Raw genomic sequence first — 24,918 nt, 5'->3', positions numbered from 1 at the left:
GCGCCAGAGCCTCTTTGTCAATGTGAGAGTAATTGCTTTCTGCTTTTGTCAAGGACCTGGAGGCGAATGCCACAGGTTTCTCTGACCCATCTGGTAAAACGTGAGATAGTACAGCCCCTAGACCATAGGGTGAGGCATCACAAGCCAAGGTGAGAGGCCTTTGGAGGTCATAATGCACGAGCATGCGTGACGCCAACAGCTTTCGCTTAGAAACTTCAAAAGCACGTTGGCATGCAGCCGACCAGTTCCATCTGGAGTGTTTCTCCAAAAGCTTGTTTAATGGAAACAAAGTGTGTGCTAGATCCGGCAGGAATTTGTGGTAATAGTTCAGCAAGCCCAGGTATGATCGCAGCTGCTGGACGTTGGTCGGGGCTGGAGCTTTTACTAAAGCATCAACTTTGGCTTCCGTGGTGTGTATACCCTCTGCATCCACAAGGTGGCCACAAAACTCCAATTTAGGTACCATGAATTGGCATTTCGCCAAGTTCACTTTTAGACCCTGTTCTTGCAGTCTCGCCAACACAAGCTCCACGTTATGCTTGTGTTCCTGGTCCGTCAGGCCCGTGATGAGCATGTCATCTAACAGGCACTGTGTGAAAGGAATGTCCGCCAAAATCTCATCCATTTTGCGTTGCCAAATGGCTGGGGCGGAGGCTACCCCAAACACCATCCGATTGTATTCATACAGTCCCTTGTGAGTGTTGATTGTTAGAAACTTGCGGGACGAAGGGTGGACCTCAAACTGTAAATAAGCTTGCCTGAGATCAAGCTTGGTGAACTTTTGACCTCCTGCAAGAGAGGCAAAAATGTCATCTACTCTGGGTAGGGGATACTGGTCTATCTCCAGTTGAGAATTTAGTGCCATGCGGAAATCGCCACAAATGCGTAAGTCCCCATTCGCTTTCTTTACTGGTACAACTGGTGATGCCCACTCGCTGTGCTCTACCTTTGAGATGACACCTTGTTCCTCCAGCCGGCTTAGTTCAGCTTCCACACCTGCTCGGAGTGCGAAAGGTACCGTCCGAGCTTTGAAGAACCTAGGCTGGGCATTGGGTTTCAGCCTGAGTCTCACACAGTCATGCTTTATTTTTCCCAAATGGTTATCAAAGACTTGCGGGAATCGCTGTTTCAGGGATTCCACCCATCCCTCTTTATCTCCTGATGGGATGGTCACGGTGTTGCAGGGGTTAATGGCGATGTCTGGCATGCCAAAGTGAGCAATCCAGTCTCTCCCAAAGAGAGGGGGTCCCCCATGTTCTAGGATATATAATGGCATTCTCTTTGTCTGACCCTTGTAGGATACCTGTACTTTCACGTACCCCAGTGGGTGGAGTATCTGCTTTGAGTATGTCTGCAGTTTGATTGGTGTTGGACGGACAGTTGTTCGGATCAGAAGTTTTCTCCATTGTTTCTGGGTGATAACTGAAACTGCTGCTCCTGTGTCTACATCCATCTTGAGTTTCTTTCCTTCCACGGTTACCTCTACAGTCATTGCTGAGGGTGCTGAATGCATATGATGTATGTCCAATCTGTGGAGCACTTCCTCATCCCCTGATTCAGATGACGATGTATATCTTCCCACCGTATATGCCTTTGTCCTGGTGTTCAGAGGTTGTTTATTTTGCACCTTCTTACTACGGCAGACTCGTTTCAGATGGCCTGCCTTACCACAATTATGACAGAGCTGATCCTTAAACCGGCAGACTTTGTGATCATGGTCTGTATTCCCACAACGGTAGCAAGCTGACGTCCTGGTTGGTGAGGGTCTATATTTACCGTTAGCTGCAGTTTGCTTGACTGCTGTTCTGAAAACTTCCTCTTTAACCTCTTCCCTTCTGCTCTGGGGGTTCAAAGCTTCTGTATCTTTCACAGCCATTTCCATCACTGAAGCTATCTCAATTGCCTTTGTAAGGGTAAGGTCTTTCTCTGTTAACAGTCTCTTTTGGCTAGACTCACTATTCAGTCCCATGACAAACTTATCCCTCAGTGCAGTTGGTAAATACTCCCCAAAAGAACAGGTTGAGGCTAGTCTGCGAAGGGCGAGCACATAAGCCTTAATATCTTCACCCGGCTGCTGCTGCCGCTGATAGAACCGGAATCTTTCTGCAATCTCTAGTGGTTTAGGCTGGAAGTGATTTCCTAACAGTGTCAGGAGCTCTGCCAAAGTCTTAGTTGCTGGTTTTTCAGGGAAAAGGAGATCCCTAAGAGTGTCATATGTCCTAGCACCAACCACTGTCAGAAACACTGCTACTTGCCTGTCGTCTGGGATGGCATTTGCACAGAAATATTGTTCTAATCTTTCAATCCAGGAGCTCCACGTTGTCTGTTCGCCATCAAATTCACTTAATGTCCCGATCAATGACATTTTCCTGCTGGGCTCTGTGGGTTTTGTATTCCTGACAATCCAGAGTTTTTTTTTTTCTTCCTTTCCTTTCTCACACGGATAGTAACCTTGTAAATCCCATCCTCGTCGCCACTGTTATATTCTCCGTGTTGTGAGAGACACAGGACTCTGGTCTGGAACAACGGTTGTTTATTCAGGACTCACTGTACAGCATTACAGGACAGCTCTGCATATCATACATCTCTACATGTGTCTAAAGATGGCCACTCTGCCCCTTGACCCTTGTCATCACTCCTGGGTGGAGCCAGCCTTAAAGTGACAGTACATGTGAAACCCTTCAGGTATAACACCTTTCATCCGATCCTGTCTGATCCGGTTCTCCAGATGGATGGAAAAAAGAGTTTAAATTCGTCTGGATTTTACAGACAGGATCTGATCGGATAGCAGTGGGTGTCGGCAGACATGTCAAATCTGACATCTACTGCTCCAAAGGGATGCATGGAGAGTCCGATCAGGTCCACCTGAAAAATTTACAGGCGGACCTAATTGAAAAGCCCATGTGAAAGGACCCTTATGCATCTGTGAGGAGTACAGAGGAGGGGGTGGAGAACTCCAGTTACAGCTCTTATGCACTGTGTAGGAGCTAATTGAAGAAAAGGGACACCCCCCTCCACATAGGCAGAGGAACGAAGGATCATGCAGAGCTGTATTCTGAATAGCTCTGTGCTTACCTCTCTCCCCATCACAAATTTTATCTCATGTGTCGGGAAAACTTCTCTGAATTGGCTCATGTTGATAACAGGAACGAAGCAACAGAGAGAAACAACACTATTAGTGCCCATCAGTGCCGCTTATCAGTACAGCCTCCTCAGTGCCTCCTCATCAGTGACTAACAGTGCAGCCTCATCAGTGCACATTAGTGCCACCAAGCAGCCTCATCAGTGCCCACCAGTGCAGCCTATCAGTGCCCACCAGTGCAGCCTCATCAGCGCACATCAGTGAAGGATAAAAATTACCGGTTTGCAACATTTTATAACAAAATATGAAAATGCCATTAAAGTTCATGTGCATGTAAAGGTAGGCGTCCCAATACTTTTGGTGATATTGTGTATTTTGGCCAACACGGAAGGGGGTGTCTACTTTGTGTTACGCATCCTAAACTTCACAGACTGTATCATACAGTCATTTTTTATTTCACCCATAGCTACACTTTAAAGGGTCTATTTATAAAGCATTTGTTGTACAAATGTCAGAAAAATGTGTGCAATCCGAATGAAGTTTCACATGCTTTCTAATAGACTAATTATTGTATAATCTACTCCATCTAGTGGCAGAAATGCACTATACTTTACTGAGATGGCTCAATGAGAAACTATACTGCATTTTTTTACCAGATGGAGTTTAGGAATTCATTTATTAGAAAACATACTGTGACATTTTGTTGAGTTACTGAGAGTTCATCTGAATTTGGGAAACAGATACTTTGCATCACTGCTGTTTTGTATTAGCATTCCCTTCGATCGGTTCAGATGGACATGTCTTGCAGAATAGGGAAAAAAGGTGGAAGCCATTTTAGGCCCCCCTTTACCTCATTTGATTGCGTCGTCGTCAATATATAGGTAATTTTAATGGGGCTTATCTTAATTGGTCAGTTAGGGTCATGTGACAAGATGATTCTGGAAGGTCAATGAGGTCAGGTAGGGATTGGTCATTTAGGGTTAGGTGACCTTTCAGAACCCTCTGGAAGGTTTTAAGGCCTATTTAAGGAGCCATTTTGACAGGATTTTTGCCAGTCACCAAAGAAGAGACAGTGCAAGGAGCTTTCCTCCCTACCTCCCCCTCTTTTCCCCTCGTGGCCGGTTTATGTGGTGGCTCCCTTTGGTAAGTTAATCAAAGGGGAGTTAAAGTTGAATGCTGAATCAGCTCGAGTCTGAGTGGCTGGGCTGAGTATGGTTATTTCTGAGCAATTTTGGTTGAAAAAATTATTTAAAGAAATCCAAAATCTTCTGCGCTAAAAAAAAAAATGAATGATGAGTGATATATAAAAAATAAAGCTGCAATACACTGATCTATAGACAAAAATCAATCACAGAATGGTGTACAATGTGTAGCGCTAACATCAAACCATGATAATCAAATGCATGTTAACGTGAATCAATAAATATATAAATAAATAATCAAAAATTGGTGACTCTGAATAAAAAATAACAGCGAAGTCCATAAATCACCAAAAAGGAATAGTCAGTGAAAAAAATGTCAGTGGATAAAGGAATTCCTCAAATAACTACACAGTGCAACACTTGGTATATGAACCACAAGTCCCAGCAGAGATTGTAGTAGATAGGAGACCTTTTCCCAGAGTAGATGAAAATCAGAAATTCAACCGTGGATAGGATGTACAAAAAAAAATTGGCTGCTTACCAGAAGTATGGGGCCCCCAAACTAATGGGTAGACCACATGCGCAATGGGTACACAGATGATACAATCTTCAATGCTCTTTCCTCATATTAGGCACCAGTGAAGCAGACCATACATACAAAAGAAGGTGTGGATACAGGGCTGATGGATACGCCAATATTAACTCCTCATATCAAACACCAATAATGGCAAGCCATGGATGTAAAGGGAGATGAGAGAAACACATAGCATATAACTGCATATTGCTGTATATAACCTTTAATTAAAATGCACTTACAAACATTCGGATTCAGTATACATAACATATACAGTGGACGAGAGGTAAACCGCGGCGTCCTGCGTTTACAATAAGAAGTCGGCGTCCAAGGGGTCATGGTGACGTCACGTCTGATACCACCCGACCCGTTTCATCATAGGTTGACGTCGTCCAGGCCCCGGACGATGTCACCCTATGACGAAACGCATCGGGCGGTACCAGATGGGATGTCACCACATCCCCTTGGATGCCGACTTCGTATTGTAAAAGCGGGACGCCACTGTTTACCTCTTGTATCATCTGTGTACCCATTGCACATGTGGTCTACCCATTCGTTTGGGGGCCCCATACTTCTGGTAAGAAGCCAATGTTTTTTTGTACATACTATCCACGGATGAATTTCTGATTTTCATCTACGCTGGGAAAAGGTCTCCTACAATCTCTGCTGGGACTTGTGGTTCATATACCAAGTGTTGCACTGTGTAGTTATTTGAGGAATTCCTTTATCCACTGACATTTTTTTCACTGGCTATTCCTTTTTGGTGATTTATGGACTTCACTGTAATTTTTTATTCAGAGTCACCATTTTTTTTATTATTTATTTATATATTTATTGATTCACGTTCACATGCATTTGATTATCATGGTTTGATGTTAGCGCTACACATTGTACACCATACCATGAAAAAATTATTTGATGTGAATAAAGTTTATGTTTATAATGAAATATTTTGTTTGAAACCAATAAACCAAGCCGTAGGCAACTTTATTCCAATTTTGGTGTTGGTTGTTATTATTTTAATCTATGCATGTTTGCCAGGTGCTTTATGCCTGCAATCCCATGAGGTAAAAAAATGAGAGCAGATTGTTGCTCACATTTTTTTGCCTACCCTCACTCTTATTCCTGTAAGTATAATCACATTTATTCTGATATTATGACTTATATTCATATGATTGTTTTTATACATTTTAATTAAATTATTCCAAAAGTATCGCAAGTTCTTGCACAACAAAAAAAAAAGTGTCCTTATTTCAGAGAGGAGTCTTCTAAGTACACAAAAATAGCAAGCTACTTAAAACCATCCAAATCAAGTAAAAGCACTAACCTATACTTCCCACAGACCAATTTAGCCCTTATTTATAAAGGACAAACCTTTTATTTAGTTGTGGATATATCAAGCACTCTGCATGCGAGAAGGGACAAGAAAGAGCCTAAAATGAACTCTCAAACTGTTCATTTAGACTTTGCTCTTTTTTTGGACTTTTATTTTTTTTTTCCTTTTTGGCTTCTACAATGTGAAAGCAACAGGTCAGCAATACCTAGGAGACTTTTAGTAACCATGGAGACTGTGGAGAGCCGGGTAAATGCTTGTAAACAAAATTGGTCTTTTCAAGAGAAAATCTCATGTTGAGTACCAAGAAATTAAATCCTGTTGCATTCTGCTAGGTAGGACAAGTAAATAAGGAAGAGCAGAATGAAAAAAAAAAATATTGGTTCTTACACAAACATACATAAAACTGATTACAGCTTTATACAATCTGACAATAGTGATTTTTTCTGAATAATTCGATATTCACACTCTCAGACTCACCTTGCACAGAGATTTACCAGCTCATGGGACAACCTAAGCAGGAGCAGAGAGTGACTGTTACTGGGCAGGTCAATTGAACAAGTCACCCTATAGGGCAGTGATGGCGAACCTTGGCACCCCAGATGTTTTGGAACTACATTTCCCATGATGCTCATGCACTCTGCCGTGTAGTTGAGCATTATGGGAAATGTAGTTTCAAAACATCTGGGGTGCCAAGGTTTGCCATCACTGCTATAGGGCCTATACACAAACTTGGTATGCACCATGGTGTTTTTTAACTGCCATTTAGTTTCTGATTTTAATAAATATCTGTTTTGATCATGGACATGCCCAGATAGGGATTTAACAGATTTTACACTATGATAGCTTTTCTGGAGACTCACTTTAGAGTCTCCCTGGAGTGGCAGAGTTCCTTAATTTCTAGTTAGAACATTTGGAGATTAAGCGTATGATTTATTAAGTAATACTAAACCTATACTATGCATTGCTTGCATTAAGGTATAAAATGTTTTGAGTTTCCCTGTGCTCTCCCATTCCCGTGTGAAGGGGAAAAGAGGGAAGAAGAGATCAGCCCTATGCATGGGCTACGTCTATTCTCCCTTCTCTTCCTCTTCACACCACATTTGAGCAGCAGCAGGAGCCATTGGCTCTTGCTGCTGTCAATCAAATGCAGTGAAGAGGAAGTGGGGTGCAGGCCTAAGTCCCGCTGTGTAAGTCTATGGAGCGTGGCTCCATAGATACACAGGTCGGGAGTGAGCAAGCACCGTGTGTTCCCATAGCAAACAGCTTGCTATGGGAACACACAAAGAAGAGGATGAGCCAAGATCGCCAATTGTAACCCAAGAAGAGGGAGCATCAGAGCCGCTTTGTTCAATACCACTGCACAGAGCAGGTGAGTATAACATGTTAGTTAATTTAATTAAAAAAACAATTCAGACTTTAGTAACACTTAAAATATTCTATTAACCACTTTACCACTAGAGGATTTTGCTGTCTTACGTCTGGGCCACTTTTTGCGATTCGGCACTGTGCGACTTTAACTGACAATTGCGCGGTCGTGCAATGCCATACCCAAACGAAATTTACGTCCTTTTTTTCCCCACAAACAGAGCTTTCTTTTGGTGGTATTTGATCACCTGTGCGATTTTTACTTTTTGTGCTATAAACAAAATAAGAGCGTAAATTTTGAAAAAACAACAATATTTTTCACATTTTTTTATATGAAATTCCCCCCAAATAAATGTAAAAATCAAAATTTTTTTAAATTTTTGGCCAATTTGTTTTCTGCTACCTATGTTTGGTAAAAAAATTCACAATAAGCGTATTTTGATTGGTTTGCGCAAAAGTTATTGCGTTTACTAACAAAGGGAAAGATTTCTGTCATTTTTGGTGTTTTTTTTAACGCGTAATGGCGGCGATCTGCGATTTTTTTTGCGGGACTGCGACATTGCGGCGGACAGATCGGACCCTTGACTGACATTTTTTACACTTTTGGGGGTACCAGTGACATTACTGCAGTAATCAGTGCTATATATATGCACTGTTACTGTAAAAATTACACTGGCAGGGAAGGGAAGCACCCGCTGCATACTCCCTCTACCAAAGAACCTTTGGTCCTCCAAAGGCAGTAAAGTTTTGAACCTGTTACATGCTTTTGTCATACATGAGGAGAAAAAAAACAGGTTAACATACGCAAGACAGCAACCAGTTCACATTTGCATAAGAACCTGGCAGAGGAACCACTTAACATAGAAAGGAGGTTGTCCTGCCTACTGGCCACTTTAATTGGGATGGCCCAGCTAGATGTGCCAGGGGGAGAGTTAGGGTCGCTCTCCACAAAATCTGCGGTGGAAATATCAAGTGCTTGAAGAGTCCTTTAAGAGGTGAGGACAACCTCCTCAGAGCTTTTACCTAAAACATCATACATCAGTCTCTTGGGTGAGTGAATAATTTTTCTCTCTATCTGCTCTTTATGTTTTGAGATCGTAGGCTCACCAGCCCCTTCTTCCTCCACATCAGCTTCAACGTCTTCCTCAAGAAAGGGGTGAGAATCCTCAGGATTAGGGTTGAGCGAACACCTAGATGTCCGTGTTCGACGGGTTCGGCCGAACTTTAAAAAAAAGTCCGGGTCCGTGTCCCGGACTTTTACCGAACTTTTCCCGGACACCGAACCCCATTGAAGTCAATGGGGACCCGAACTTTAAGGCACTAAAATGGCTCTAAAACACCAAAGGAAAGGGCTAGAGTGCTGCAAATGGCAGCAAAACGTAATTAAGAGCATGGCAAGTGCTCTGCAAACAAATGTGGATAGGGAAATAACTTAAAACAACAAAAAAAAACAGAAAAATAAAACAATGTTCTTCTTCATCTCTGAAGGACGAGGCCCATATGGAGTAGGAGGGAGGTTGAGGTGGTGGTGGATGTGGCGGTGACTAGACATATGCCGGTTTTCGGTAATTCGATATATCGCGGTATTGCATAGCCACGGTATTGTTATTGTGGCATTTTTAAAATACCGAGTTTCTCTGTCAAGTCTGCCTGACTTGTGAATTGATACATTTCAGTGAGCTGGATGACTCATTCACTCACTCAGCTAACACCTTTCAGCATTAAGTCTCCTAACTATAAACAAAAATGATTACATTTGTATCTTTTCCTTCCCTCTGCCAGGGAGAAAGGAAGTTTAACCTCTTAAAGACTGGATCTTTTTCTGACACTTGCTGTTTGCAAGTTAAAATCAGTTTTTTTTTTGCTAGAAAAGTACTTAGAACCCCCAAACATTTTATATATTTTTTTAGCAGAGACCCTACAGAATAAAATGGCGATTGTTGTAATATTTTATGTCACACTGTATTTGCGCAGCAGTCTTTCAAACGCAATGATTAGACTTTAATGAATAAAAAAAAAAAAAAAAACGTAACAGTAAAGTTATCCCAATTTTTTTTTTTTTTGTTACACAGAGAATCGTGAGAGAATCGTGATCTTTATTCCAAGCTAAAAAATCGTGATTCTCATTTTGGCCAGAATCGTGCAGCTCTAATAAATATATATATACACACACACACGCCTAGCAGCCCACATTACATTATTATATAGCCATCAAGCAGTGTCTGGCCTACCTGGTGATGACTGGTCCTGGCGCTCTGATCCGATGGCCTGGTCTTTAAAGGGGCAAATCCTTGCGATCCAGAAGTGGTTAAACCTGCAGGAGGACCGGTGTTTTTATCTATTAATGACTTTACTATTGCTTTAGGCCTGGTTCACATGTATGCGGGTTGGTGGTTCACATGTATGCGGGTTGGCGGTTCACATGTATGCGGGTTGGCGGCCCACATTTGCACAGGCATAGCAGCCCATTGATTTGAACGGGCTGCTATGCCCTCATTTTCCGCAGAAAAAAGGTGCATTTAGCATTTTTTTTAAATTCAGTGGCCTTGAAATCCATCCTGCTTTTGCACCATGCGACTAACCTGCAGTTCCTGCTCTGGCAAGCTTTCTGCATTTTTTGTATACGTGGGCACGGCATTTAAAAATAAACAGTTTGCGTGTGCAGCAACGGCAGGTAAGTCGCATGGTGCAAAAGAAGGATGGATTTCATGGCCACTGCATTTTTTTAAATTCTGCATGCACCTTTTTTCAGCTGAAAACGCAGGCATAGCAGCTCAAGCCCATTCACATCAATGGGCTGCTATGCCTGTGCAAATGTGGGCCCCCAACCCGCATACATGTGAACCAGGCCTAAAGCAATAGTAAAGTCATTAATAGATAAAAACACCGGTCCTCCTGCAGGTTTAACCAATTAATGACTTTACTATTGCTTTAGGCCTGGTTCACATGTATGCGGGTTGGGGGCCCACATTTGCACAGGCATAGCAGCCCATTGATGTGAATGGGCTTGAGCTGCTATGCCTGCGTTTTCAGCTGAAAAAAGGTGCATGCAGAATTTAAAAAAATGCAGTGGCCATGAAATCCATCCTTCTTTTGCACCATGCGACTTACCTGCCGTGGCTGCACACGCAAACTGTTTATTTTTAAATGCCGTGCCCACGTATACAAAAAATGCAGAAAGCTTGCCAGAGCAGGAACTGCAGGTTAGTCGCATGGTGCAAAAGCAGGATGGATTTCAAGGCCACTGAATTTTAAAAAAATGCTGCATGCACCTTTTTTCTGCGGAAAATGAGGGCATAGCAGCCCATTCAAATCAATGGGCTGCTATGCCTGTGCAAATGTGAACCACCAACCCGCATACATGTGAACCAGGCCTAAAGCAATAGTAAAGTAATTTATAAACAACACCTCCTTCAGGTTTAACCACTTCTTGACCACAAGGATTTGCCCTCTTAATGACCAGGCCATCGGATCGGAGCCGAGCGCCAGAACCAGTTATCACCAGTTAGGCCAGACACTGCTTGATGACCTATTTTAGGCCTGGTTCACAGAGTCTGTACTGACTGACTATATAATAATGTGCATAAGTGAACCAAAGCCCCTAAATTCAGCAATGAAATTGAAGTGAGGTGGAAATTTAATAATTTAAATTTAATAATAGAATACCGTGATAATACCGTATACCGTGGCAAAACCTTAATCAATTAATCGCAGCATGAAAATCTGATACCGTCACAAGCCTAGCGGTGACATAGGCGTGCGCACAGGGTGTGCTGGGTGTGCCTGGGCACACCCTACTCACCTAGGGCACATAGCATTGCCAGTGAGGAGATGGGAAAGATCTCCCTGGGACCTGCTCTGCTCTATTTCTCCTTGCCTACAGGTACATGGCCCCGATACATTACTCTCCCTGCTGGCAAACACATGCATGTGTATTTCAACTTTGGGGTGCACACCTTAATGCAATAGGCTGCGCACACCTATGGGCGGTGTAGGTGGAAGCGGCGGTGGAGGAGGACCAGGGCCGGATTAACAGCATCATGGGCTTGGTGCTGAGGATTTTGAAGGGCCTTAAGGGCCGTGCCTTGCCATGCACCCAGAGGAGGAAGGGTGCAGCCATGCATGCCTAATTCAACATGGGATGCTGTCTCTGAAGCCCATAAACACATCCATGCATCGCCAACTGTCCCTCCTTGTCCGGCCTTCACGCTGTGTGGGGAGGTTCTGAGGGTGCTGCCTGGGGAAGCGAGCATAGAAGCCAGACTTCTGTGTTTACAAGTGACAGAAGAGCGGTAACAGTGAATATGGCCAACCCGGGGCCTATATAAAAGGTAGGGGCCTGGAGCTGCAGCTCCAATAGCCCCTACATTAATCTGGCCCTGAGGAGGAGGACGAGGTAGCCAACACTGCTTCTTTTCAAAAATTTTAAATGAGGGTACACCCCAAAAGAGTGAGAAAGAGCAAAAATGGAACAATGGGTGGGTAAGGTCGGTATCCATTGCTATTCTGCATAAGGTACGGAAAAGTCCCGTGGGATCCATGCCTGGTTCATTTTAATGAACGTGAGCTTGTCCACATTGTCTCTGGACAGGCGGCTGCGCTTGTCTGTTATAACGCCCCCAGCCGTGCTAAATACCCGTTCAGATAATACACTGGCTGCAGGGCACGCCAGCACCTCCAAGGCGTAAAGGGCAAGCTCAAGCCATGTGCCCAATTTGGAGACCCAGAAGTTGAAGGGGGCAGACCCGTCATTCACTACATGTAGGCGTGTGCACACATACTGCTCCACCATGTTGGTAAAATGCTGCCTCCTGCTAAGACGTTCCATCTGAGCTGCTGGTGCTGCTGTTTGTTGTGGCGTGCTGACAAAGCTTTTCCACATTTCGGCCATGCTAACCCTGCCTTCTGAGGTGCTGGCGGTGCCCTGGTTGCGTTGGCGACCTCCTCCTCCTCCTCCTCTGCCTTGTGCTTCCACTGTGGCCCCGCTGTCAGATGGGAATGCCAGCAGCATGGCGTCTACCAGCGTGCGCTTGTACTCGCGCATCTTGCGATCGCGCTCCAGTGAGTGAATTAAGGACGGTACGTTGTCCTTGTAACGGGGATCCAGCAGCGTGGCCACCCAGTAATCAGCACAAGTTAGAATGTGGGCAACTCGGCGGTCGTTGTGGAGACACTGCAGCATGTAATCGCTCATGTGTGCCAGGCTGCCCAGAGGCAACGAAAGGCTGTCCTCTGTGGGAGGTGTATCGTCCGTGTCCTCTGTATCCCCCCAGCCACGCACCAGTGATGGCCATGAGCTGGCCTGGGTGCCACCCTGCTGTGAACATGGTTCCATCTCCTCCTCCAGCTCCTCCTCCTCCTCATCCTCCTCATCCTCCAGAACTGTGCCCCTGCTGGACAATTGCGTCCCTGGCGTTTGCGTGTGCAGGAACCCACCCTCGGAGCCCCTTGCGAATGACTGCCCTGAAAGCCTTGGAAATGTTACCTCTTCATCCTCCTCCTCCTCCTCATCCTGTGCCACATCCTCTTCCATCATCGCCCGAATTGTTTTTTCAAGGAGGCATAGAAGTGGGATAGTTAAGCTGAGAACGGCGTCATTGCCACTGGCCATGTTGGTGGAGTACTCAAAACAGCGCAACAAGGCACACAGGTCTCGCATGGAGGCCCAGTTAAATTAAATAGCGGAATAGAAAATATGATCCAAAAAAAGTGTATGTATATCACACGTACACAACCACACTGGGCCCCAATTACTATTGTTTGTACCCCTAAAAGGCTAGATGAGGAGTAGGGGGAGTATGGAACAGGCAGCACCCTCAAACCTTCAGAAGTATGAGATGAACCCCAACAACTTGGAAAGGTGGATCTCTCTCACACGTACCGACACAGACTATCCCGCAATTCAATTGATCCTCAAAGGTTTTTATTGAATAGCGGAATAGGAAATATGATCAAAAAAAGTGTATGTATCTCGCACGTACACAACCACACTAGGCCCCAATTACTATTGTTTGTACCCCTAAAAGGCTAGATGAGGAGTAGGGGGGGTATGGAACAGGCAGCACCCTCAAACCTTCAGAAGTATGAGATGAACCCCAACAACTTGGAAAGGTGGATCTCTCTCACACGTACCGACACAGACTATCCCCCAATTTAACTGATCCCCAAAGGTTTTTGATTAAATAGCGGAATAGAAAATATGATCCAAAAAAAGTGTATGTATATCACACGTACACAACCACACTAGGCCCCAATTACTATTGTTTGTACCCCTAAAAGGCTAGGAGTAGGGGGAGTATGGAACAGGCAGCACCCTCAAACCTTCAGAAGTATGAGATGAACCCCAACAACTTGGAAAGGTGGATCTCTCTCACACGTACCGACACAGACTATCCCGCAATTCAATTGATCCTCAAAGGTTTTTATTGAATAGCGGAATAGAAAATATGATCCCAAAAAAGTGTATGTATATCACACGTACACAACCACACTAGGCCCCAATTACTATTGTTTGTACCCCTAAAAGGCTAGGAGTAGGGGGAGTATGGAACAGGCAGCACCCTCAAACCTTCAGAAGTATGAGATGAACCCCAACAACTTGGAAAGGTGGATCTCTCTCACACGTACCAACACAGACTATCCCCCAATTTAACTGATCCCCAAAGGTTTTTGATTAAATAGCGGAATAGAAAATATGATCCCAAAAAAGTGTATGTATATCACACGTACACAACCACACTAGGCCCCAATTACTATTGTTTGTACCCCTAAAAGGCTAGGAGTAGGGGGAGTATGGAACAGGCAGCACCCTCAAACCTTCAGAAGTATGAGATGAACCCCAACAACTTGGAAAGGTGGATCTCTCTCACACGTACCAACACAGACTATCCCCCAATTTAACTGATCCCCAAAGGTTTTTGATTAAATAGCGGAATAGAAAATATGATCCCAAAAAAGTGTATGTATATCACACGTACACAACCACACTAGGCCCCAATTACTATTGTTTGTACCCCTAAAAGGCTAGGAGTAGGGGGGAGTATGGAACAGGCAGCACCCTCAAACCTTCAGAAGTATGAGATGAACCCCAACAACTTGGAAAGGTGGATCTCTCTCACACGTACCAACACAGACTATCCCCCAATTTAACTGATCCCCAAAGGTTTTTGATTAAATAGCGGAATAGAAAATATGATCCCAAAAAAGTGTATGTATATCACACGTACACAACCACACTAGGCCCCAATTACTATTGTTTGTACCCCTAAAAGGCTAGGAGTAGGGGGAGTATGGAACAGGCAGCACCCTCAAACCTTCAGAAGTATGAGATGAACCCCAACAACTTGGAAAGGTGGATCTCTCTCACACGTACCAACACAGACTATCCCCCAATTTAACTGATCCCCAAAGGTTTTTGATTAAATAGCGGAATAGAAAATATGATCCCAAAAAAGTGTATGTATATCACACGTACACAACCACACTAGGCCCCAATTACTATTGTTTGTACCCCTAAAAGGCTAGGAGTAGGGGGAGTATGGAACAGGCAGCACCCTCAAACCTTCAGAAGTATGAGATGAACCCCAACAACTTGGAAAGGTGGATCTCTCTCACACGTACCAACACAGACTATCCCCCAATTTAACTGATCCCCAAAGGTTTTTGATTAAATAGCGGAATAGAAAATATGATCCCAAAAAAGTGTATGTATATCACACGTACACAACCACACTAGGCCCCAATTACTATTGTTTGTACCCCTAAAAGGCTAGGAGTAGGGGGAGTATGGAACAGGCAGCACCCTCAAACCTTCAGAAGTATGAGATGAACCCCAACAACTTGGAAAGGTGGATCTCTCTCACACGTACCAACACAGACTATCCCCCAATTTAACTGATCCCCAAAGGTTTTTGATTAAATAGCGGAATAGAAAATATGATCCCAAAAAAGTGTATGTATATCACACGTACACAACCACACTAGGCCCCAATTACTATTGTTTGTACCCCTAAAAGGCTAGGAGTAGGGGGAGTATGGAACAGGCAGCACCCTCAAACCTTCAGAAGTATGAGATGAACCCCAACAACTTGGAAAGGTGGATCTCTCTCACACGTACCAACACAGACTATCCCCCAATTTAACTGATCCCCAGAGGTTTTTGATTAAATAGCGGAATAGAAAATATGATCCCAAAAAAGTGTATGTATATCACACGTACACAACCACACTAGGCCCCAATTACTATTGTTTGTACCCCTAAAAGGCTAGGAGTAGGGGGAGTATGGAACAGGCAGCACCCTCAAACCTTCAGAAGTATGAGATGAACCCCAACAACTTGGAAAGGTGGATCTCTCTCACACGTACCAACACAGACTATCCCCCAATTTAACTGATCCCCAAAGGTTTTTGATTAAATAGCGGAATAGAAAATATGATCCCAAAAAAGTGTATGTATATCACACGTACACAACCACACTAGGCCCCAATTACTATTGTTTGTACCCCTAAAAGGCTAGGAGTAGGGGGAGTATGGAACAGGCAGCACCCTCAAACCTTCAGAAGTATGAGATGAACCCCAACAACTTGGAAAGGTGGATCTCTCTCACACGTACCAACACAGACTATCCCCCAATTTAACTGATCCCCAGAGGTTTTTGATTAAATAGCGGAATAGAAAATATGATCCCAAAAAAGTGTATGTATATCACACGTACACAACCACACTAGGCCCCAATTACTATTGTTTGTACCCCTAAAAGGCTAGGAGTAGGGGGAGTATGGAACAGGCAGCACCCTCAAACCTTCAGAAGTATGAGATGAACCCCAACAACTTGGAAAGGTGGATCTCTCTCACACGTACCAACACAGACTATCCCCCAATTTAACTGATCCCCAAAGGTTTTTGATTAAATAGCGGAATAGAAAATATGATCCCAAAAAAGTGTATGTATATCACACGTACACAACCACACTAGGCCCCAATTACTATTGTTTGTACCCCTAAAAGGCTAGATGAGGAGTAGGGGGAGTATGGAACAGGCAGCACCCTCAAACCTTCAGTATGAGATTGTGTTCACTGTACCCCACAAAGATTGAGTTCACTGCACCCCACAATGATTGTGTTCACTGCACCCCACAAAGATTGTGTTCACTGCACCTCACAAAGATTGTGTTCACTGTACCCCCCAAAGATTGTGTTCACTGCACCCCACAAAGATTCTGTTCACTGTACCCCACAAAGATTGTGTTCACACTGCACCCCAAAAAGATTGTGTTCACTGCACCCCAAAAAGGATGTTGTTCACTGCACCCCAAAAAGGATGTTGTTCACTCCACCCCAAAAAGATTGTGTTCACTGCACCCCACAAAGATTGTGTTCACTGCACCCCAAAAAGATTGTGTTCACTGCACCCCAAAAATGATTTTGTTCACTGCACCCCAAAAAGGATTTTGTTCACTGCACCCCAAAAAGGATGTTGTTCACTCCACCCCAAAAAGATTGTGTTCACTGCACCCCAAAAAGATTGTGTTCACTGCACCCCACAAAGGATTTTGTTCACTGCACCCCAAAAAGATTGTGTTCACTGCACCCCAAAAAGGATGTTGTTCACTGCACCCCAAAAAGGATTTTGTTCACTGCACCCCAAAAAGATTGTGTTCACTGCACCCCACAAAGGATTTTGTTCACTGCACCCCACAAAGATTGTGTTCACTGCACACCAAAAAGGATTGTGTTCACTGCACCCCAAAAAGATTTTGTTCACTGCACCCCAAAAAGATTGTGTTCACTGCAGCCCAAAAAGATTGTGTTCACTGCAGCCCAAAAAGATTGTGTTCACTGCAGCTCACACACAGAAAAATGGATGTGGATCACTGACACCTGCCTATCTCCAATCCCACACCACACAGCAATATCGATTGTAGTTTGTAGAACACAGTTTCCCTAAAATTCAGCAGACTCTGTCCCTAACAGGATTGAGAAGAGATCGTAGATCAGGATTGAGTGCAGACCCCACCCCCCACACAGCAATATCGATTGTAGTTTGTAGAAGACACTGACCCTATATAATTCAGCAGACTCTATCCCTAAAATGCCTACAACTCGCCCTGCCTAAACACTCCGACCTGTCCCTCAATTCTATCCGGACACAAATGGTTTTTTCCTGCCTATCTTTCCCTAATCAGCAGCCAGCACGTTGATGTGTGCTCTGTCCCTGAATCTAAGCAGCATAATGACGCCGCTGCGGCTGCCTCGAACTTATAAAGACTTGGTCACATGCTTCAGACGGCCAATCACAGCTACTGAGACATTTGCAGGCATGGCTGGGATGGCTTAAGGCACACCAGTTAAACGATTGTTGATTGGCTGTTGAAAGCCCGCCATGAAAAGAGCGCCAAAGCATGCAAAACCCGGAAATAAAACGACCGAACACGGATTTTTACCCGAACATACAGTAAAGTGTCCGTGTCCGTGTTCGGGTACAAAAAATCCAATTATTCGGTACGAACACGAATAATACAGTCCGTGTTCGCTCAACACTACTCAGGATCTGCTGCCTGTAGGGGAAATTGAGAGTCTTCCAGATCTCTCAAGAGCTAAAAAGATTAGGAGCTTCTTGCCTGAGAATCCCAGTGTGTGTCACCATGGGAAGAGAAGAAGGGAGAGCGGCAGACTCTGGCATTTGAGACGGCCACAGCCAATCCACTCCCATCTCTTCATCCTCGCTGTTCTCATCTTCTGCATCAAGGGGTACAGGCTAAGATCTAGTCACTGGAAGAGATCTTTGTGAAGCTGTAAGTGTAGGCTGTGTATATGACTGTGGTGGCACACGGACTGCTTCTGACAAGGGCAGCAGATGATTATGATGCCAGGTCTTCAGTGGGCCCCTACTTCCCTCTGGTCTGATCTGATATACTAGTAGTCCTGGTAGCTGCTTACAATTTACATAAGACTGTGACTTCCAGCGATCAGCTGATTTGCGCTTTCCAGCAACACCTAGGTTTCTCAACAACACTCTGTCGCCTGGGTGTAGATCTTGCACTCACATCCTGAGGTCAAAGTTTCTCTTGTTTCTCTGTCCTCGGGAATCTGGGGCAGCTTGGGCTATCTCATAGGCGGTCTTTAGACTTTTCCTCAGGTGATCCACATATCCTCTGTGAGAGGTTACTGAGGTATGATCTAGGGATGTGCCGAAGGCCAGGTCGACTGGCAGCCAAGCCTTCCATCTGAACATCAGCCATTAAGGAGAATAACCCATGGCATAATTTGCTGTACTGTTGTAGACATCTTTCCATTAGTAAAGGGAACCCCCCACCCCCCCCCCCCCCCCCGGGCAGTCCAGCCGTCAGAATGGTGGTGGGTGTGTCATGGGTTGGGTGGGAGTGGGCTTGGAGGGGTCTGAGCAACTTGTGAGCCTTGGTGTTGCACAGCCCAGTTGCTCCAGAGCTTAGTAAATGAGGTAAAGCTTCACTTTGCCAAGAATACCCAATCACATGCAATAGATGATAAAAAAAACTGCAATGGCTCTTGCAGAGTGAAACTGCACTTTGCAAAGTGCACAGTTGATTTGCCTTTAATAAATTAATGCCAGTTTGTCTTTCTCCTTGAGTGTCATTGTTTCAATGCTGTTCTCCTTCCATTACTCCATATAAAGATCTGTTAAATTTCATTATTTTGTCTGTCTGACCGCTCTATCTTTTATTTCTAATAACTGAAGCCAGACCAGCCACCAACTCGCTCATTTACAGTATATGCTTGTAGTAGAACAGATAAAGTCATCCTTCAAGGAAATTCCCAGTAGCATGATTCTGGTAGAAGATATCACCTATCACCAGGTGCTCAACAGCAACCAGTTATTGTCAACTATGCAACAACAAATCACACCCAACAACTAAAGAAACCACAAAACAAAGTACTCAGAAATGTATTTGAGTAGTATAATGGGGGCAACCTTCCCATGGAGTGTTATGTTGGATACCCAGAGTTTAGATTTAATTTAAGTGCCTTATTAATCCTTTTCATAATGAGTATTATACAGAATTCATCATAAAATGTTTTACTTTGTACACATAGCTGGTAATCACACTGATTACATATTATTTTCTAGAGTTGCTACACATTTACATAGGTGAACTTCTTCATGGTTGATACTCTCTCAAGAGTATTTCTCTAATAACAAATGTTATAGTTCAAATAATTAATTTGATCTAATTTTGCATGTTTTTGAAAAAAAAAAAAAATGCATATTTGTCTAAACAACCAAGCGCGCATATGAAAATGTCCTCTTATGCTAATGACACATTAGTATGAGCACTTGAAAATAATGAAGCTATAGCTGTATGTAACAGCCCCTTTTGTTTTAGGAGAACAAAAGAGCCATATTTACTATGATTATTACTGAGTTCATGAAAGGTTTCTGAAATTTCATATTAATTGTAATAAAAGTGATACAATATAATGAAAAATTAGTTGTGCTTTTTTCTTTCAGGGATCATGTGAGAAAATAATTTGGACAAGCCTTGCAGTGGCATTAGCACCAGGTACCCGATATCTTTGTTAGAAGAAAAGGGTGAGTGGGGCAGCCACACAGGATGCTTTTAGGTTAGATGAAGCATGGAAGGCAGAAGAATCATTTACTGTTAACATTTAGTGATTCATGATTTTAAAGGTACGTCAATACGCTCTGCCCAGATTTAGATTCACAAATTCTCCCCAAAACATGCAATCAGTGTGCTAACTCCAGTCAGTGAGAAAGTCGTGTTACTGGCACATTTATTTGTTAATCAGCATAGTCTCTGTAAACTGAGCTCTGCAGAACAAGGAGATCTTAGTGCTCCACAAGGAAACCCATTGAGCCATCAATGTAAATAATCACTAAATGCTTCTTTCATCTCCTATCCCCACCAAATATATAAATGTAATATGCTTTTATATACTGTATATACCATGAATTCTTTCAAGCAGAGAACAAAATGCCCTTCCCGTAAAAGGGGTATATCCCACACGAAGAAGAACTGTCAGCCTCCTGGCCAGCAGTTCCTACATCGTGACTGAAATAGTCACAGAGATTTTATTATGGATACACACATACAGTTCCAGCAAGGTTTCTCCTTCATGGGGAACACACCTGCTTTTATGTTTATATATATATATATATATATATATATATATTTATATATATATATATATACAGTAAAACCTTGGATTGCGAGCATAATTCGTTCTGGAAACATGCTTGTAATCCAAAGCACTCTTATATCAAAGCAAATTTCCACATAAGAAATAATGGAAACTCAGATGATTCGTTCCACAAGTCCTTCAGTTTATAGTCTATATCCAAAGATTATAGCAATGTGATAGGTTGTACAACCATAAAATGTCCATCCACAATATGCAGCCTTCCCAAGGGGATTAGAAGCAAAATCTAGCAGAGCTAAAGAGAAATGAGAGTGTAGCAATATGGTTACATTTAATGAAGGTACAACATTTAGCAACTCACATTGTTGATGATTAAAATAGGCACAACTAAGTATGCAAGCATCCGGGGTAAAGCTGTCCACATAGGCCATCTTCTGAACCACCGGCTCTCACCACTGTCAGTCTGCAATCATGACCGGGAAGAAAAGCCTGCAGTAGAATGACCTGAAAGTGAGGCTTTGAAACAATCGTGGAGCGCAGCGTGGAAGGGATGATGAAGATGGCAGTGCAGAGGATGGTCTATGTGGACAGCTTTAACCTAGGTGCCTGCATACTTAGATGTGTCTGTTTTAACCACTTTACACCGGAGGATTTTGCTGTCTTACGTCCAGGCCACTTTTTGCGATTCGGCACTGTGCGACTTCAACTGACAATTGCGCGGTCATGCAACGCCGTACCCAAACAAAATGTACGTCCTTTTTTTCCGCACAAACAGAGCTTTCTTTTAGTGGTATTTGATCACCTGTGAGATTTTCATTTTTTGAGATATTAATTAAAAAAAGCAACAATTTTGAAAAAATAACAAAATTTTTCTACTTTGACAGTTAAAAAATATCCAATATATTCAATTTTTGTCATATATTTAGGCCAAAATGTATTTAGCTACATGTCTTTGACAAAAAAATTCTCAATGAGCGTATTTTTAAGCGCTTTATGACCGGAAGGTTTTACCCCATTCCTGAACAGGCCATATTTTGCGATTCGGCACTGCGTTATTTTAATGGACAATTGCGCAGTCATGCAATGCTGTACCCAAATTAAATTTATGTCCTTTTTTTCCCCACAAATAGAGCTTTCGTTTGGTGGTATTTGATCACCTGTGCGATTTTTACTTTTTGCGCTATAAACAAAAAAAGAGCCACAATTTTGAAAAAATAACAATTTTTTTTTATATGAAATTCCCCCCCAAAAAAATGTAAAAATATAATTTTTTTATCCTTTTAGGTCAATTTGTTTTCTGCTACATATTTTTGGTAAAAAAAAATCGCAATAAGCGTATTTTGATTGGTTTGCGCAAAAGTTATTGCGTTTACTAACTAAGGGAAAGATTTCTGTCATTTTTGGGTGTTTTTTTTTTAACGAGTAATGGCGGCGATCTGCGATTTTTTTTGCGGGACTGCGACATTGCGGCGGACAGATCGGACCCTTGACTGACATTTTTGACACTTTTGGGGGTACCAGTGACATTACTACAGTAATCAGTGCTATACATATGTACTGTTACTGTAAAAATGACACTGGCAGGGAAGGGGTTAATTTTTATTGGAGAGGGAGGGGTTAATGTATGCCTGGTGCTTACTAACGTGTGTGGGGGGAGGTGACTGAGTGGCACAGGGACAGATCACAGGTTCAGCTATGCTGAATCCTGCAATCTGACCCTGCCTGTCACTTAGGAGATCCGCCCGCTTTGTTTACACAAGCGGGCGGATTTCCACACTAGATCTCCGACAATTGGGGAAGAGCAGCGGTGATCACCGACGCTCCTCCCCTGGCCCGACTCCCGCTGTAACTGAATACAGGGGAAGCGAGCCTCCGGCGGCGCGCGCAAGCGGCAGAGAGAGGGGAATGTCTGGTGACGTAGGTCGCCAGACGATAACGAGCCACTTTGCCGCAGTACAGTCAACGTGACTGGTCGGCAAGTGGTTAATCATCAACCATGTGAGTTGCTAAATATTGAACCTTCATTAAATGTAACCATATTGCTACACTTAGAGGCTCCTCTCTTCTTTTTTATACATGACGCTACTTGTATATCAAGACATCGCTTGTATATCAAGCCAAAATTTATTTTAAAAATTTGCTTGTCTTGCAAAGCGCTCTCAAACCAAGTTACTCTCAAACCAAGGTTTTACTGTATATAGATACCCCCTCTACATTCTCACTGTGCTGAATCCTATATACAGTGTATATATATATATATATATATATATATATATATATATACAGTATCTCACAAAAGTGAGTACACCCCTCACATTTTTGTAAATATTTTATTATATCTTTTCATGTGACAACACTGAAAAAATAATATTTTGCTACAATGTAAAGTAGTGAGTGTACAGCTTGTATAACAGTCTACATTTGCTGTCCCCTCAAAATAACTCAACACACAGCCATTAATGCCTAAACAGCTGGCAACAAGAGTGAGTAGACCCCTAAGTAAAAATGTCCAAATTGGGCCAAAAGTGTCAATATTTTGTGTGGCCACCATTATTTTCCAGCACTGCCTTAACCCTCCTGGGCATGGAGTTCACCAGAGCTTCACAGGTTGCCACTGGAGTCCTCTTCCACTCCTCCATAACGACATCACAGAGCTGGTGGATGTTTGAGACCTTGGGCTCCTCTACCTTCCGTTTGAGGATGCACCACAGATTCTCAATAGGGTTTAGGTCTAGAGAGATGTTTAGCCAGTCCATCACCTTTACCCTCAGCTTCTTTAGCAAGGCACTGGTCGTCTTGGAGGTGTGTTTGGGGTCATTATCATGTTGGAATAGTGCCCTGCGACCCAGTCTCTGAATGGAGGGGATCATGTTCTGCTTCAGTTTGTCACAGTACATGTTGGCATTCATAGTTCCCTCAATGAACTGTAGCTCCCTAGTGCCAGCAGCACTCATGCAGCCCCAGACCAGGACACTCCCACCACCATGCTTGACTGTAGGCAACACAAACTTGCCTTTATACTCACCTGGTTGCTGCCACACACGCTTGACACCATCTGAACCAAATACGTTTATCTTGGTCTCATCAGAGACATGGTTCCAGTAATCCATATCCTTAGTCTGATTGTCTTCAGCAAGCTGTTTGTGGACTTTCTTTTGCATCATCTTTAGAAGAGGCTTTCTTCTGGGACGGCAGCCATGCAGACCAATTTGATGCAGTGTGCTGCGTATGGTCTGAGCACTGACAGGCTGACCCCCCACCCCTTCTACCTCAACAGAAATGCTGGCAGCACTCATACATCTATTTCCCAAAGACAACCTCTTGATATGACGCTGAGCATGTGCACTCAACATCTTTGGTCGACCATGGCGGGGTCTGTTCTGAGGGGAACCTGTCCTGTTAAACCGCTGTATGGTTCTGGCCACTGTGCTGCAACTCAGTTTCAGGGGCTTGGCACTCTTCTTACAGCCTAGGCCCTCTTTATGTGGAGCAACAATTCTTTTTTTCAGATCCTCAGAGAGTTTTTTGCCCGGAGGTGCCATGTTGAACTTCCAGTGACCAGTATGAGAGAGTGAGAGCGATAACACCAAATTTAATACACCTGTTCCCAATTAACACCTGAGACCTTGCAACACTAACGAGTCACATGACACCGGGGAGGGAAAATGGCTAATTGGGCCCAATTTGGATAAGGGGTGTACTCACTTTTGTTGCCAGTGGTTTAGACATTAATGGCTGTGTGTTGAGTTATTTTGAGGGGACAGCAAATTTACACTGTTATACAAGCGGTGCACTCACTACTTTACATTGTAGCAAAGTGTCATTTTTTCAGTGTTGTCACATGAAAGGATATAATAAAATATTTACAAAAATGTGAGGGGTGTACTCACTTTTGTGGAAGTGGGTGTTAATTCTGTGGGGCCCCATATATGCATACCTCTGTCTCCCAGCACAGAGACTGGGCTCTCATCAAGAGCCCTGGGTCTCATACTAATGATAGGGAATCGGGAGTCCCAGTTCTGATCATTTTATTGCTGTCATAGCCTCTGATTTGCTATCACAGTGATCAGTCATTGTTCAGTCTGCCCCTGTGTTGTTTTCCCCTCTTGAATGAAGGAAAAGATAATGTACATGGTATCTGATTTTTTCTCCTTTCTAGAGGAGAAAAGTGTAAACAAAGTGTGTAAAAAAGAAAGAAAAAATAGCTAGATCAGGGTTTGACCTGGGTCAGGGTTAGAGTCAAGGTTATGCTCAAAGGTCATGTTCAGGGCCACAGGTCAA

This window comes from Pelophylax lessonae (genome assembly GCF_965119305.1).
Source record: "Pelophylax lessonae genome assembly, chromosome: 2".
NCBI lineage: Eukaryota > Metazoa > Chordata > Amphibia > Anura > Ranidae > Pelophylax > Pelophylax lessonae.
This window is presented reverse-complemented; position numbering follows the sequence as displayed.